Source organism: Pinus tabuliformis, chromosome X (assembly GCF_031772625.1).
Source record: "Pinus tabuliformis cultivar Carrire ecotype Pingquan chromosome X, CPIR1, whole genome shotgun sequence".
Classification (NCBI taxonomy): domain Eukaryota; kingdom Viridiplantae; phylum Streptophyta; class Pinopsida; order Pinales; family Pinaceae; genus Pinus; species Pinus tabuliformis.
The window spans coordinates 1,512,240,845-1,512,255,472 of NC_142308.1; positions in this window are offsets into that span (position 1 = coordinate 1,512,240,845).

Sequence of the window (14,628 nt, forward strand, 5' to 3'; positions counted from 1 at the left end):
TGATGCCATTCAGAAGATCTATAAGCTGACTGTGCAGGTTAGGAAAATCACATGGGAGAACGAAAACTCCTCTAATTTATATTCAGATGAGGAGCTCGAGCGCAGGTAGAACCGATTGCATGAAGTATCATCCTTACGTTGCAATAGGCTTACTAAATTGCTACGATGTATATCCACCGATGTACAAAATCTACCATATTATGATGATTAAGAGGATGTCAATTTATTTTTGGATAAATTTGAAAGGGATGTACTAGAGGAACATCAGTTCCAAGCAATAGACATTGCGTTGCACATGTCCATTGGTGGGGCATGCATGATAATAGCTTCCCAGATTGGAAGGAGTATCAAAGAATGATGAAGTTGAAGTTTGGGTACGCTAATACCCACATTACGGAGAAATACACACGGAAGGATGATCTGCGCAAGAACTTACCTCGTTGGACAAAATCATGGGGAGAAGAACGCAACTAGAGCGGGTTCATATCTTTTTCCACACTTTCGATACAACCTTGATGAATTGGTATCTCGAAATGGAGCTGTGACACGGGACCTCAAAATATTATGTTTTGAAAGAATGTTTTTGCTAACTTTTAGCTTTGAAGATGGGTTTGATTGTATATATGAAGTACTGCAAGAGATCAAACCTATTGTATTCAAAATGCTTGAAGAACTAGTTGAATGGGTACAACCAAATTGGGGTACGCACATATGCCATGCTCTCAAATGGTACAATGTGACCGTGGAGGATGGTAAGGAAGATCGTAGGAACATCGCCATTCCTGAGTCTGAAGGATAGAGCAAAGTCAAGGGACCTAAGGAAGAAATCCCTGATATATCAGAGACTTTAAAGACAAATAAGGTGAATATTTGATCGGAAGCACAGTCGAAGTTCACGAACATAGGTGACTATTGGGACGAAGATATAGGAGATAAGGTCATGTATCTATTGCGAGAGTATCATGACTTATTTTCCATCAAGTTCTTTGATCTAAAAGGGATAGTAGGGGATTTGGGAGTCATGAATATCACTTTGAAGCTAGATGAAAAGCTAATGAAACAATGCACCTTTAAGATCGATGATTTAGTGTTGTTATATGATAGTAAGTTCACAAAGTTCCCAAGAAAATTTTAGATGCATTGGCTAGGGCCATATGTTATTGAAGGAATTTACAGATTGTAGCATAGTTGAGTTCGTGGAGCTAAATGGGCAATTATTTCTGGGAAAATTCAATGGAGTTGATTGAAGTTATACAAGGGTGATCCTGCCACTATGCAATGAATATATGATTGCATGATAGCCTTAGTACTCGAGGCAGCTGCAAGGAAGTATGGGATTATAAACTACAGTGCCCAGAAGTTTGAAATGAAAATTGAAGGTGGTCTATGACAAGTTGAAGGAGGGCGTCGAGGGGACCTGCGGAAAAGGAGTTATACTAGGTGGATGAGTCGCACGTAGCATGGCAGAAAAATTACCATTGGATGCACTATAATTGATTTGATGGCAATTTCTTCTTTGGAAGGAGCAGGCAAAAATCATTTATGGCGCATATCTTTGGAAATATGCCACCAAATGTGCATTAATGACCATGAATTGGAGGGAACGATTGGATTTCAATTCAAGCTGGTCTATAAATATGATATACAACTCCATATTCAAACATTGTGCTTCCTAAGAGTTTTCCTTAAAAAAATCACCTTAATTTTCACCAAGTAAAGTTTTTTTTATGTCTGAGCCAGATTGGGAGGAACTTCTTTCATGACCAGAGTTTGTAAACTACCTGGACTCGAACCATAAGGTCTTCCTTAAGAGAATGAATGCAACTCACCCTGAGATGGAGCCAACCCCACCTCAGACAACGATGACCCAACCTATACCAACAGGATTTCCTACTACCATGGCTAGGTCACCAACGACTAAGCCATCTTCTTTTATGAACCAGAAGAAACATCAGCAAGTGCCAATGTGGCAATCACAGCGAAAAATCTGACAAAAATCTGCAGGAAGGGAAAGATGGATAAGTCCAAATTGTTGATGCAGCCATTGGACCTGGATGAGGAAGAGCTACAGGAGGGCATATAGGAGATGGATGCAGAGGAGGCTGAGCTAATAACTCAGCTGCTGAAGTACATGCCACCTAGAAAATCCATGGCGAAGGTGCCCAAATACCCAGATTTCTATGAAGTTCATGGTCTCTACGCCATTGCTACAGGAGAAGGTGCTATTTAAGGGACCATTGTTGGATCAAATACAAAATTTGAAAGTGGAGGATTGGGACCTAGGGGACCACGAGGAGTTTCCACAGTTGGCATTGAGTAAGTAGCTCAAGAAGGTCTACTATGAGGAGTTGGATGTCATGTGCCTTGAACCAATGAGTTGGGTGGCTAGAGTTGGGGGCTTGGGGCTCTTAAACATGTTGTGGGTGCCGCAATCCAGTCACACCATCATAACATAGTGTGTGCGCACCAATTGCTAACACTTGTGCATGACAGGTGTCTTTGGTTAGGAAAACCCATCCCGATCATCGAAAATTTTTCTTTGTCATGATTATCTTTATGAGGACATTTAGCAGCATAATGAACAACTCTACTATAGTGAAAACATTTGAAGGGTATCTTACCTCTGAATCTTTCAGAACTCATTGGAGTTTCTTCACAAAGTTTAGCTCGTATTCTTCTAATATATATCCTAATTCCTTGAGATCTTCCTTTTCCCTTCCCTTTGCCAAGGCTATGAAGGCAGCTTCTCTGATATGTGATGGACCTCCTTTCCTCATTTCAAAGGCAGTTAGAATTCCATGAAGTTGAACAACAATAACAGATTGTAGATCTTGCTTCTCTTCAATGGAAGATACCTTTGACTCAAATTTAGAGGATAGAGATCTCAAAGTTTTCTCTACTAAAGTAGCCTCCTTTATTTCTTCACCTGGATTCTTCATACAATTTACAATATCATCTACTCGTGAAAAGTAACTAGCAATAATTTCATCACTATGCATCTCGAGAGTTTCATATTGAATTCTGTGAGTTTGGAGATTAGGACGTTTTACCTGGGAGTCTCCTTTGTACCTCTGAATGATTTTGTCCCATATTGCATTCACTACATTGAACTGCATGATTTTGACAAATTCTGATTTTGATAGACTTCCCAATAATGCATTGACGACTTTGGTATTGTTATCATATGTTTTCTTTTCTGCTGGATATCTAGGGACTACTACTGGATATTGGTACCTTCCTTCCATAATTTCTCAAACATCAACTCCAAGTGAGTGAAGATAGGCTCTCGTTCTTATCTTCCAACAATGTAAGTTATCTTCATTGAAGATTGGTGGTCTGATAGATCCCATTCCTTCGTGATTTTTCACCTTGAGAGATCTCCCTTCAAGCGATGAAGCTTCTTCTCAAGGACCTTCTCGCATACTAATTGTTGGGAAAAAGACTGAGAGGGGGGATGAATCAGTATTTTAAACTTTCACAAAAATCATTTTCCTTTCCAAACTGTATACGCTATTATACTAAAACGAACCAGTGTATGTTTGTGCCTATAAATAATGAAACAAACTTATAGATAATAAAATTTGATAAATAGTTAATTAATTGTCTTAAACCAGAGTGTGATGCATTTATTAAGTAGTAAACAGATGTAATAAGAGAAGAATAAATCAACACACATAAGTAGCACACATGAACACCAGGATTTTTCAGGTGGAAACACAATGTAGGAAAAAATCACTACTCTTGTTGTCTCAATCTTCAATCTTCTTATAATAATAAGTGTTTAGAAGATTTGTACTGGTACAAAATTTTTCGAGTATGCAGGCATCTACCTACTGAAAGGGAGCTCCAACACCCTAGCTCTTGTATTGGCTAATATGTTTAACAGTACATAGCTGCCAACCTATAGAAAGCTACTACCTTAACTCTTCCTCTAGGGACCATGTTTCATAAAATTTTAGATTGGATACTCCCAGTACACTACAACACAATATGTAGGCCATGTTTCATCAAATTTTCATACTGGACACATCAATAACATTGAATCTCAAAATCAATCATCATTGCAATACAACCATCAAATACAACTACATCTATCAACAATCAGTCAATCTGAACAATCAAATCACTATCACTAGAATACAGAGGTGAGCCTAGAACACTGCGTCAACAACTAGAATCAACTGCAACCTCAAAAATCATATGCCAGAATGTATACGCTACTTCAATGAAGTAAACCTACATGTATACACTACTTTTTGTTACTCTACCTATGTATACCTCTAAAGATACTAAATTATAAAACCTCTGAACAAAAAATTGTACCAACCAATGACATTTTGAAGATCTACTATCAGATTGAATAGTTCTAAACAGATAGCAGCAAAGGTCACCCTTCTTACTCAATAAATCAATCAACCAAACTTAATCTCCTTATCCAATCAGTTTTGTTTTCAAATCTAATGAAGAAATCATTGACAAACAGTAGTAAAATGACAACAGTGATGAGATAGATCGGTCATCTTTGAACAACAAGATTTTCTTCTACATATGCTACTTGGAAGTGCCGAATTAGTGTGTATATGTGCCTTCATCAAGGAGAACTAGCGTATAGATCTGCAAATAATAACTTATAACTTGGTAGATATTCCAAACTTCAGAAATACCCAGATCACAACATTTAAAGGATAAAACATGTGTTAGCATTCCTATCTATCCCATCCATTATCAGATCATAAAATGATAAGTCATTTCAGGTCTCATTATCCTAATCCAACATTATATCCAAAGGTGCACAAGATATTTTAGATCATGTCATAACCATAGCCCTGACAACATAAAATATAATTCAGATAGAAGTATTCATGAAAAACCCTTTTACTTGGACACTCAGCCCTTTCGTCTTCTCCTCCTTATATACTTAGAGCCTTTTCCAATACCTTGGACCAAAACAACAATTACAACTTGTGTTATTCTTAGGCAGGCTCAAGTAACCATTACTCCGCTCAATATTGTGGGCTAATACCATGGTATAGACCCTTCGTATTATTTAACCTTAATTTTCCATCTCATACATGATTTTCCTCTTGTGAAAGTGTGTGCATACGTATACACTACTTTTTTTCTGTGAACCTGCTTGTATACACTACTTGGACTAGGTGAACCAGTGTATACAATGTAAAACATTATTTTTCTTCATTTGCATGATCCTTATCTGTAATCCTTTGTTCCATCATCCTGTTCTTCTATGCCATTTACCTGTTACCTCTTAATTGACTTGTTATAATGGGAGTTTCCCTTTATCAATTCTGAACTCACCTGTGAGTGGGTTGCCATCAAGGACATCACATATACCATAATGCCATCAATGTTATGTGACATTTTTTGTGAACAAAATTTCGATGATGATTTTGTTCAAAAATTAGCCTCAAAATAAGTCTACAACCTTTGAAAATAATAAAAACTAATATATATATATCAACTATGTCAATGTTATATGATGTTAAGAAATATATATGTATATATATATATATATATATATATATATATATATATATATATATATATATATATATAACTTTATATATGTACTTTATAATATAGTCATATAATTGTAGAAAATCTTGTAGATTGACAAGCTAATGCAATTTGCTAAATCAAGAGACAAGAATCTGCTTCTACTCTTTAGAGTGGAAGCCCGTAAACATAGAACAAGGAATAATCGATAGAGGAACAAAATCAAAGGCACATAATAGAATAAATATCTGGGTAATGCCACAACTCAAAACCCCACTATTTGTTTTGTATTACTCCGGAGAATCAAGATGATCTAATTATCAGTATTATACCTCGGCTTGTAAGGTAACTTTGCAGCCTAAAAGATCCTTTGTGACATAAATTGGGTAAAAATTCTAGGCATGGATAGGGTTTCAATTTCCTTAGGTTTTGCTGATGGTAAATTGATCTATTTGATGGAAAACTATGTCAAAACTTTGAGTGGAATTTTAGCTTTCTATTTCCTAGAAGAATAGATGAAAATTTTGATGGGTGGAAATTTAACTGTTTGTATTATTAAATTTAATTCAATAAGAATGCGACATGATTAAAGTACCACCAAAATCCCTATGGCGAAACAATATTTTAAAGATTTTGAACTGAACCCAAAAAAAAAAAACTCAAATTCGAAATCAGTAAAAGCTTAACTACAAATAAATCTTGAGTCTGACAATTAACAAAAACTTACTACAGAATTAGACTTCTCGCACACATAATAATAAGTGTTAGAATTGTAAACTCCATCTAGGCCGAACCCTGCGTCTGATTGAATAAATGAGGGTTTCGATAAGAAAGAACAAAAGGTAAAGATTTCCAAAGGGTTGCCATCAAACTCCACTCAGGAATGCCAATTACAGTATTCACTCGAAAATATCAATAATAATGTAAATACCCACAACCAGTCACAAGAATAAATCGTGATTGGGCAAAATATATTAAAACTCAAAAGTTAGAACCCTAGAATCCGTGTTGTCATACATTTGGAGGAATGGCATGGATGATAGTGTGATCAATAAGCATCATGTAATCTTAAAAAAAAACAAGTCAAGTTAAATATTTCTACAAAATAATTTTTTTTTTTAGATGCCCATAGGCCCTAAGGGTTGAACTTGGCTCTGATACCATTTGTAATAGTACAAAGTGAAAAAAAGTTAATTTCTTAATTAAAAACATAAACATATAAATAATTTCATACCTATATTACCTGTAATCGAAGTGTGCCAGATGGCAACAAGGTTTTGGGGACGATTCTCCACCCAACCGTAGGCTCAATTGTGAAAGGATCTGCAACAACTGGCCACCCTCGAGCCCTCAATCAATGTACTACTGCCAGTGACTCCTAAGTCTTAGAACATCATTCTCCCAAGGGAATGCAAGATAGAAACTCGGAAATATGGAATGCAGGAATGCCTCTCCTCTCTCTCCCATTTATTAAATAGAACAATATTGAAAGGGAAACCACATGCACACACTCCATGTGTCTACATGCAACTTTCTTTTGGTTTTTAGTTTTTTTGTTTTATTTCCTTCTTTTTGATAGTTTTATTTATTCTTATATAGAGCTTTAGTATGGTTATTACAATTTTTATTTTTATTATTTTTATTTATTTTCTTTGTATATATTTTTAATCTTATTTATTATTTAACATTTATGATTTATTATTTTTATTATATATTATTAAGTGATTTATTTATTTATATTATTAATTATTATGTTTGTATTATTTATTATTTTTATTATTTATTATTTATTATTAAGGGGAGGGATATTACATCGACTTACTTTCTCTGTTCTCTGCTCTTAGCTTTCTCACTTGCTTTTCTCACTGCTCTCTAGCTGCCTGCCAGCTTCTTCTGTCAGTTTGTGGCTTTAAAGCCAATCTACTTTCTGATGGTTCCTTTCTGCTTCCTGGCATTCTGGTTCTTCTTCCTCTGCCAGTTTGAATTCCCCTGTTCTTCGTCATCATTATTGTGTAACGCTTCACAGGGAGGTGGCCACCTGTTTCATAACAAACTAAGCATCAGTTCTCTTGGAAATGTTTGAACGGTCGCTATTTTCATTTAACTCCCAGATTTCCCGTGAACATGATTCCCCTGGCAACTCATCATTTACGTCGGACTTCAAACTTTATACAATTTGGCCAGTTTACCCTGTTGAATCCACTCATCCATCAGATTGCATGTCCGCTGTCGATCTGGAGCCTCTAGATCCTATGGTCTTCATCCATATCGGGTGGGTAAGTTTCATGACGCGTGGCACCTATTGTGTGGCATTGGGCAGGACTCGGTTGAAACCGCTTACTGCTCAAAGCCCTTCCAATATCTTGTCGGTTTTCATGTGGGACTTGCCTGTGACAAAATCGGTGAATTTCGTATAGTTTTGAATTTCCAGTTCCGGTTGCTCAGGGCTTTTCCTTCTCTGAGGCGTTTGCCTGCATATCAGATACCTCCCCTGTTTCCTCAAAAGACCTCTTGTTTCACTGTTTCGTGGTAGCGCACGTTACCATGGGCCAATGGTCTTCGTGCTTCACTGAGGGTCCTCGTTGCTCTACGTTGCTCACAATTACAACTATTCTAACGGTATTCTTGAGAAGCTCAACCTTTGCAAGTCTTTGAAACTTTGGCATTAATTTTACAAAGCTATGAAAACTTAGAGAGTGTTTTTAGGATCCAATTCAGATGATAAGGTGTGAGTTTTCTTGTCGCATATTTGGTGCTTTATCGTTTGACTATGTCATCTTTTGGTGTTTGAATATTTGGTATCTATTATGTTGTCTAGTTGATTAATTTAACATGGATGTTTGGAAGTTGTTTGAATGTTTGATGAGTTGGATAATATGAGTATGTGTTCCAATAATCGTGTTTTAAGATGATTGTATTAATACATATGTGTTGGGACAGTTGATGGGTACTTCAATGTAGTAGGTGAAAGTTGTAGAATTATGTCTAATGATTATGAGTTGTCTATGGATTATCACATGTTTGTTAGCCTTGGTAAAGTTTGATTTCAATTTATAGATATGATTATCTTGATATTCGGAAAATGTGGTTAACATGTGTGAGAAGTTGCAGGAAACATGCTTGGTATTAGCGTGATGAGATAATAATTGATGTATTTATATAACTAGTAGTTGGGTGACATGATAGTATATAGTAATATTGAGTTGCAGTAGGGTAAAGGTAAAAGAAAGGAATTAGGTAGGAATTCCTTTGCCTATGTTTGGATACCCTAATTCCAAAAAAATGAGTTCATTGCATAGAGGGAGTCCTCTTAACCTTGATTGTTTGATATTATCTGGATATGTGTTAGATTCATGAACATATCCTTGACAAGTATATTAGATAGTCTTTAATTATAAGTGGATCCGTCAAAGGATTGGAGTCCCTTGAGAGATGGCGTGGATGTGTTTAGTTTCAAGCAATGTGCTTGGAAAAACAAGGTAAAATGGTATGTTAGTATATTTATTTATGCACTCACAATTATGTGTTAGTTACAACATGATTTAGGGAGTTTCTTGGCAATAGAGATTGCCGTCAAATCTCAAAGAAGGCTCAGGTTGATCTTTCCCTATGAACCATGAGATTGAGTCATGGTGTTTGTTGTGAGTCTTTCTCTTTTGTTCTTTCATGATTTGTTGTGTTTGATTATTGGTTTTGTTTATGCCCGGGGCAAGGTGTTGCCACTTTGTTCTCGTGTCATATCGTTATTAACTTTCATGGTTTTCTTATTAGTTGTTTCTTATCTTTCCTTTTATGTTTTGAGCATTGGGAATTGTTTGGGAAAGAGGAAAGTTGATGGAGCTTGCTAGAGTTGTGTGGTACCCGAAAGGTAATGTAAAATTCAGATGAAACTATCTGCATGAGTAACCGTAGCGGATGGTAAGCTATGGCTACCAGTTCGTCTAGTCGAGTCCGTTGGTGTAAATGGATAGTGGTAGTATAGTCATGAGAAAGGTAATCAAAAAAGGTAAAGTAAATGGATCTAAGGTATTAAATGCCTTGGCTATGATTGGGAATGATTATTATCAATGTTGTACATGAATAAAGGAATTTCTCCTAACCTAGACCTTATGTTATCTAGTAATTATGTTATGATCATGATTACGTTGATGTTTATATATGTATACATGTATGTATGTATGTCGTTGTATGGAGGGATGATGATTTTTCTATGTTGATGATTATATACGTATGTATCCATGTATCTATGTTACTGTTTGACAGGGTCATCAGGAATCATTCTTATGAAGGAATGATTGCTTATGCATGTGAATGACATGAAGATGTTACTGGTCTTACGAGGAATCAAGTGGGAAGAGTAGCCTGACACATATATGAGGTCAGTATCATGTGGTTATGAGTCGATATTATGCGATTATATTATGTTTGTGTTATGGACATGTTATACCAAGGGATACATTACCGAAATGAATGTCGTGTAGTCTGCAACATGCTAGGATAAGCATGGATAAGGCACTAGAAGAAAAGTTCCTTGGTAGAGACAATGTGCTTTTAGATGTGAGGTATTAATGTTGTGCATATGTTGTATATGTTGTTCATGTTTCATCTGGGATGATTCTATGCATGTGTTATTGTGCATATGTAGTGCGTTTACATGTTTTTTATGCAATATTATATACACAGTGTTATTATAGATAGCGTTGAATGAATGTTGCATATTCAGTGTTGGGTACGGATGATGCTATGTACATATTGGATATATGGTGTTGTGTACATATTTTACTGTGTGCTTGATGGATATACACTTATGTATGCATATGGTGCTCTGCGCATGTTGGATATGCAGTTTTGTGTACATATTATGCTATGTGCATGTTTTATATGTAGTGCTAGGTACATGTGGTGTTGCGTGCATGTTGTACATGTGGTCCTATGTAGACATGGTGTGGTGTGCACGATTGTAAAAGTGGTATTGTGTACATGTTGAACAAGTGGAGTTGTGTACAAGCCATGCATCTAGCATTATGTACATGTGGTGTTGTGTACATGTCATGCATGTGGTAATATTTACACATGGTATTGTGTACACATTGTACCAATGGTGTAGTGTACATGTGGCATTGTGTATATGTTGTGCAGGTGGAATTTTCTACATGTGATGTTGGCTACACTTTGTGCAGGTAGTGCAGTGTATAGGTGGTACTATGTACATGTTGTACATATGGTATTGGTGCAAATGTTGTATCGTTTGCATGTCATACATGATGTTATGAGGGCATGAGGTATTGGGTATGTGCCTTGTGTGGCTAGATGTATTGTGTGGCATTGTACATTGGGTATATGTGTACGAGTTGTCTTGTATATCTGGTGTAGGTGTATGCATTTGTGGTGTAACATGTTGTGTGCAGATGCATGTCTTGTGATTTACATTGTGTACATATATGTGTTGTGTTATGTTGTACACCGGAAGAAAGAGTACATATCGTGTTGTGTTGTAAACTAGGTGTGTTTGTATGTGTTGTATGTTAGTTGTAGATGTATGTACTGCATGGTGTGGCATGTCGTGTCTAGATGTATGTGTGGGATTTATACTATGTGTGTGTGCATGTGGTTGAGTAGAAGGCACTTGTTGTTTTTCAGGTCTGGAAACTGATCCAGAGTGCGTACAAAATAAGAAGAAAGGCAGAAGTAAGGATCGATTAAAGGATAAGTATCAGTATATATTTCAGTTTTATCATGCATGTGATTTATGATTATGGTATATGATGATTACACGTGAATTATGATTTTGCTTTAGGACGGTTACATGTGATTTATGATTTAGATATATGATGGTGATATTTTGAGCTAACTTGGTGAGATATTTTTATACATGTTTATTTTGTCAAATATGCTAGTTTGACTTGTTGTGATAGAAAGTGAACAGGTTTGCAAATGTACCTTATTGATGAGCTACCAGTGAGGTATGATGTGAATTTATTTCAATTTATTTTGAATCTAATGGAATTATGTTTGTGGAACAATAATTCATGAACATGCTTGGTTGAGTGGTTGAAATAAAATACAAGAATTAGCAGTGCCAACCAAAGGAGTTGGAAAATGCAACAGTATGTTGCTAAAGAATTTCAGGAGTAGGGCCATTGTGGGACACTGGTACCCAATAGTGTCCATTGATTCCCGTGATAATTCTATGACTAATATGATAGCTTTGAGGAAGGGATATACCTTGGTTTTTGTATATTCCGGTGTGAGGAAGCCTTGCCAAGAGATGGAATACCCGAGATGAGGATTCCAACAGAACTTGGAAGGTGAGTGAATGCATGGAAGGAGTGATCATATTTCTTGAGGGACTATGTAGCAGAGAAGGGAAGGTCATGGATGGATTTGTCTTGGTGATTATCATTGCCATATGGAATGGTATGCACATTGAGAGTGCAACCTAGAACAATGAGCTGATAATTGTTCACTAAGAAGACAAGTGGCATTGGATTATAGCACTGCACATTAAATACAGTTTGACTATCGCAGTGGATTAAGGACTTATTGAGAAGGAGGTGAATCTTGGTATTACTTGATGGTGGAGGTGTGAGCCTCTACATTCCCTTGTTGTATTTGTATATGTGGTTATTTTAAATATCATAATGAGCTATGTTATAAAGCTCCGTTATACGAAATGTTTTCATGTTATCATGATCTTTTGTTTTAGTAGATGGTCATTGTAAAGACTACAATGAGTTGTGTTATAAATATCCATGGGCAGTAACTTTTGTTTTCAGTAGTCCTTTTGGTTATAGGTGTTATTCAACAACGAGGACAATGTTTCCCCGAGGGGGAGGGTTCACTAATATCCCTAGTGAAAATTCCATATAAAAGTATATAAGGCCACAATCAACAGGACAATTATTCAGAGTTGAATGGTGGGGAAAACATCCTAGTGGGTGTTCATTCGATTGTTGATGGCTAAGTAAATAGGCAAAGTCAATGGTAAAGGCATTAAACAAGCAAAAAGGTATTTTATCACATTTATTTATGAAAATAATGGAAATTAGGAGAAAAGGAAGGTGAAAGGTCATAGGTTGCATGTGAGGAGAAAAATGAAGGAAAGTAATGGAAAATGATGAAAGTAGGGGTCTCATTAATAAAAATTCTTTTGATGATCAATGGTTAGGGCTTGGTCAGTGTAACCTTTTGGTCAGTTTAGTGTTGGAGATATCTCTCATTATTCTATCTCTCTCTCTCTCTTACTCTTGGAGAGTTAGATTTTTCTTGGATCACTCTTCGAGGGTGTGGCATATTTGGATTCTTGGAGCATGAAGGCAAAGACAGAGAAGGAAATCGTAAGAAGGCATCAAGATCAACAACTCCATTAGATTTTATTGTAGGTATTGAGTTTAATGTATGTTTTATTCACTAGTTTCGGCATGCATGAAACATGCATGTGGTTTCTTGGTTGTGATCTGTCATTGGCATGGAGCATGGATAGGATTGACAGTGGATTGCCTAGCCTTGCCATTTCCTAGATAGCCATGGTGATTGTGGGTAAATTCGATTGTTTTGTATTTGGTTGGTTCTCCTGTTTCCTTTAGCTTGGGTTGCGTTATTAGTTCTTGGAAGCCTTAGTTGGATGAATGCTCTGCAAGCCCTGTAATGGCTTGGGTTGGGTTACTAATCATGGAAGCCCTAGTAGGAAAAATTCTCTGAAGCCCTATAATAGCTTTGATTGAGTTACTGGTCCTGGAAGCCTTCGTTGGATAAATGCTTTGGAAACCCTTGGTGGGTTGAGTTACTAGTCTTGGAATTCCTGGTTGGAAAAATGCTCTAGAAACCCGAAACATGTTGTGGGTTGAGCTCATAGTCATGAAATCCTTGGTTGGATTAATGATCCGGAGCCCAATAATAGCCATGGATTGAGTTACTAGTCCTAGAAGCTAGGTTGGAACAAACAGTCTGGAGCCCAAGAAGGATGGGAAAGAAACCCATCTGATCTTGGCTTTGTGATGTCTGATCATGAGGTGGAATCACTGTTTTATGGGTTGAGGTGGATGGTTTCTTGAAGCCCTTGATGAGTGTTGATTGATGTGCTCTATGAGATCCCACACTCATGCTTGGAATATGGCATGAGGCTGAATGGTTGAAGGGAGATTTGACTCATCCATTCTACTGTCGGGTGGAACATTATAGTCCCATCTCTCAATGGTTAATTGCATTCATTATTGAGAAATCCATTCCCTTGATTTTCATGTCTAAAGGTACTGATGTATTTATGGATTTCATAGCTGATATCTTTATTGTATTTCTGTTCTTATTATGTTGGTTATATATGCATTTTATGACAACAACTATGTATGGCTCTTAGCATGTTTTTACTTGTATGTGAATGGATAATATGCATATGGCCTAATAGATGATATTGCAGTAAATGACATGAGGGAACAATGGTTCATGGTGATTCTCAGGTAAGTATGAGGTCCCTACACTTAACATTGTTATTTACACCTAAAGGTTACATGTCGATGACATGTTTGACGATATGCTTGTCATGGCTAGTAGGGATCCAATCAAGGTCTTGAGCAAGTATTCTTTTTAGTACTTTCATTTCCTTGTTACCTTTCTCATTTGAAGTGATGAATTAGTTATGGGCAGTGTCCTCGGCTCTAAGACTAAAAATGTGGCTTAAATCCTAGGGTTTATAACATAACACTAACAATTTTGGTCCATAATTTCTTCCAAGTAGACCTATGGCAGCAAATTTATGTTGTTGGTCACTCCCTTGGCCATAACATGAGTGACTATGGCCCAAAAGACCTAAAACAACAGTGGGACCCAAGGACAGGTTGTCTAAGTGGCTCACTTGTCTTCTGAGGGTTCTGCTAATGATGTTGAGTGTTTATATGTTGTGTTTTTATTTGTTCCACTTCATTAATATGACTTGGGGAGTCCAATCATATCATAGTCTCCTCACGGGACATGTTTACCCATCTAGTCAGTTGCTTGGGTAGATGTGGGAGGAGGGTGTTACAACTGCAAGGCAACATGATTTTATTATGGTTATGGTTAGCAGGTTGAGAATGGTAGCTCACTTCATTCAGTGAGATAGTGAGACTACATGGTGTT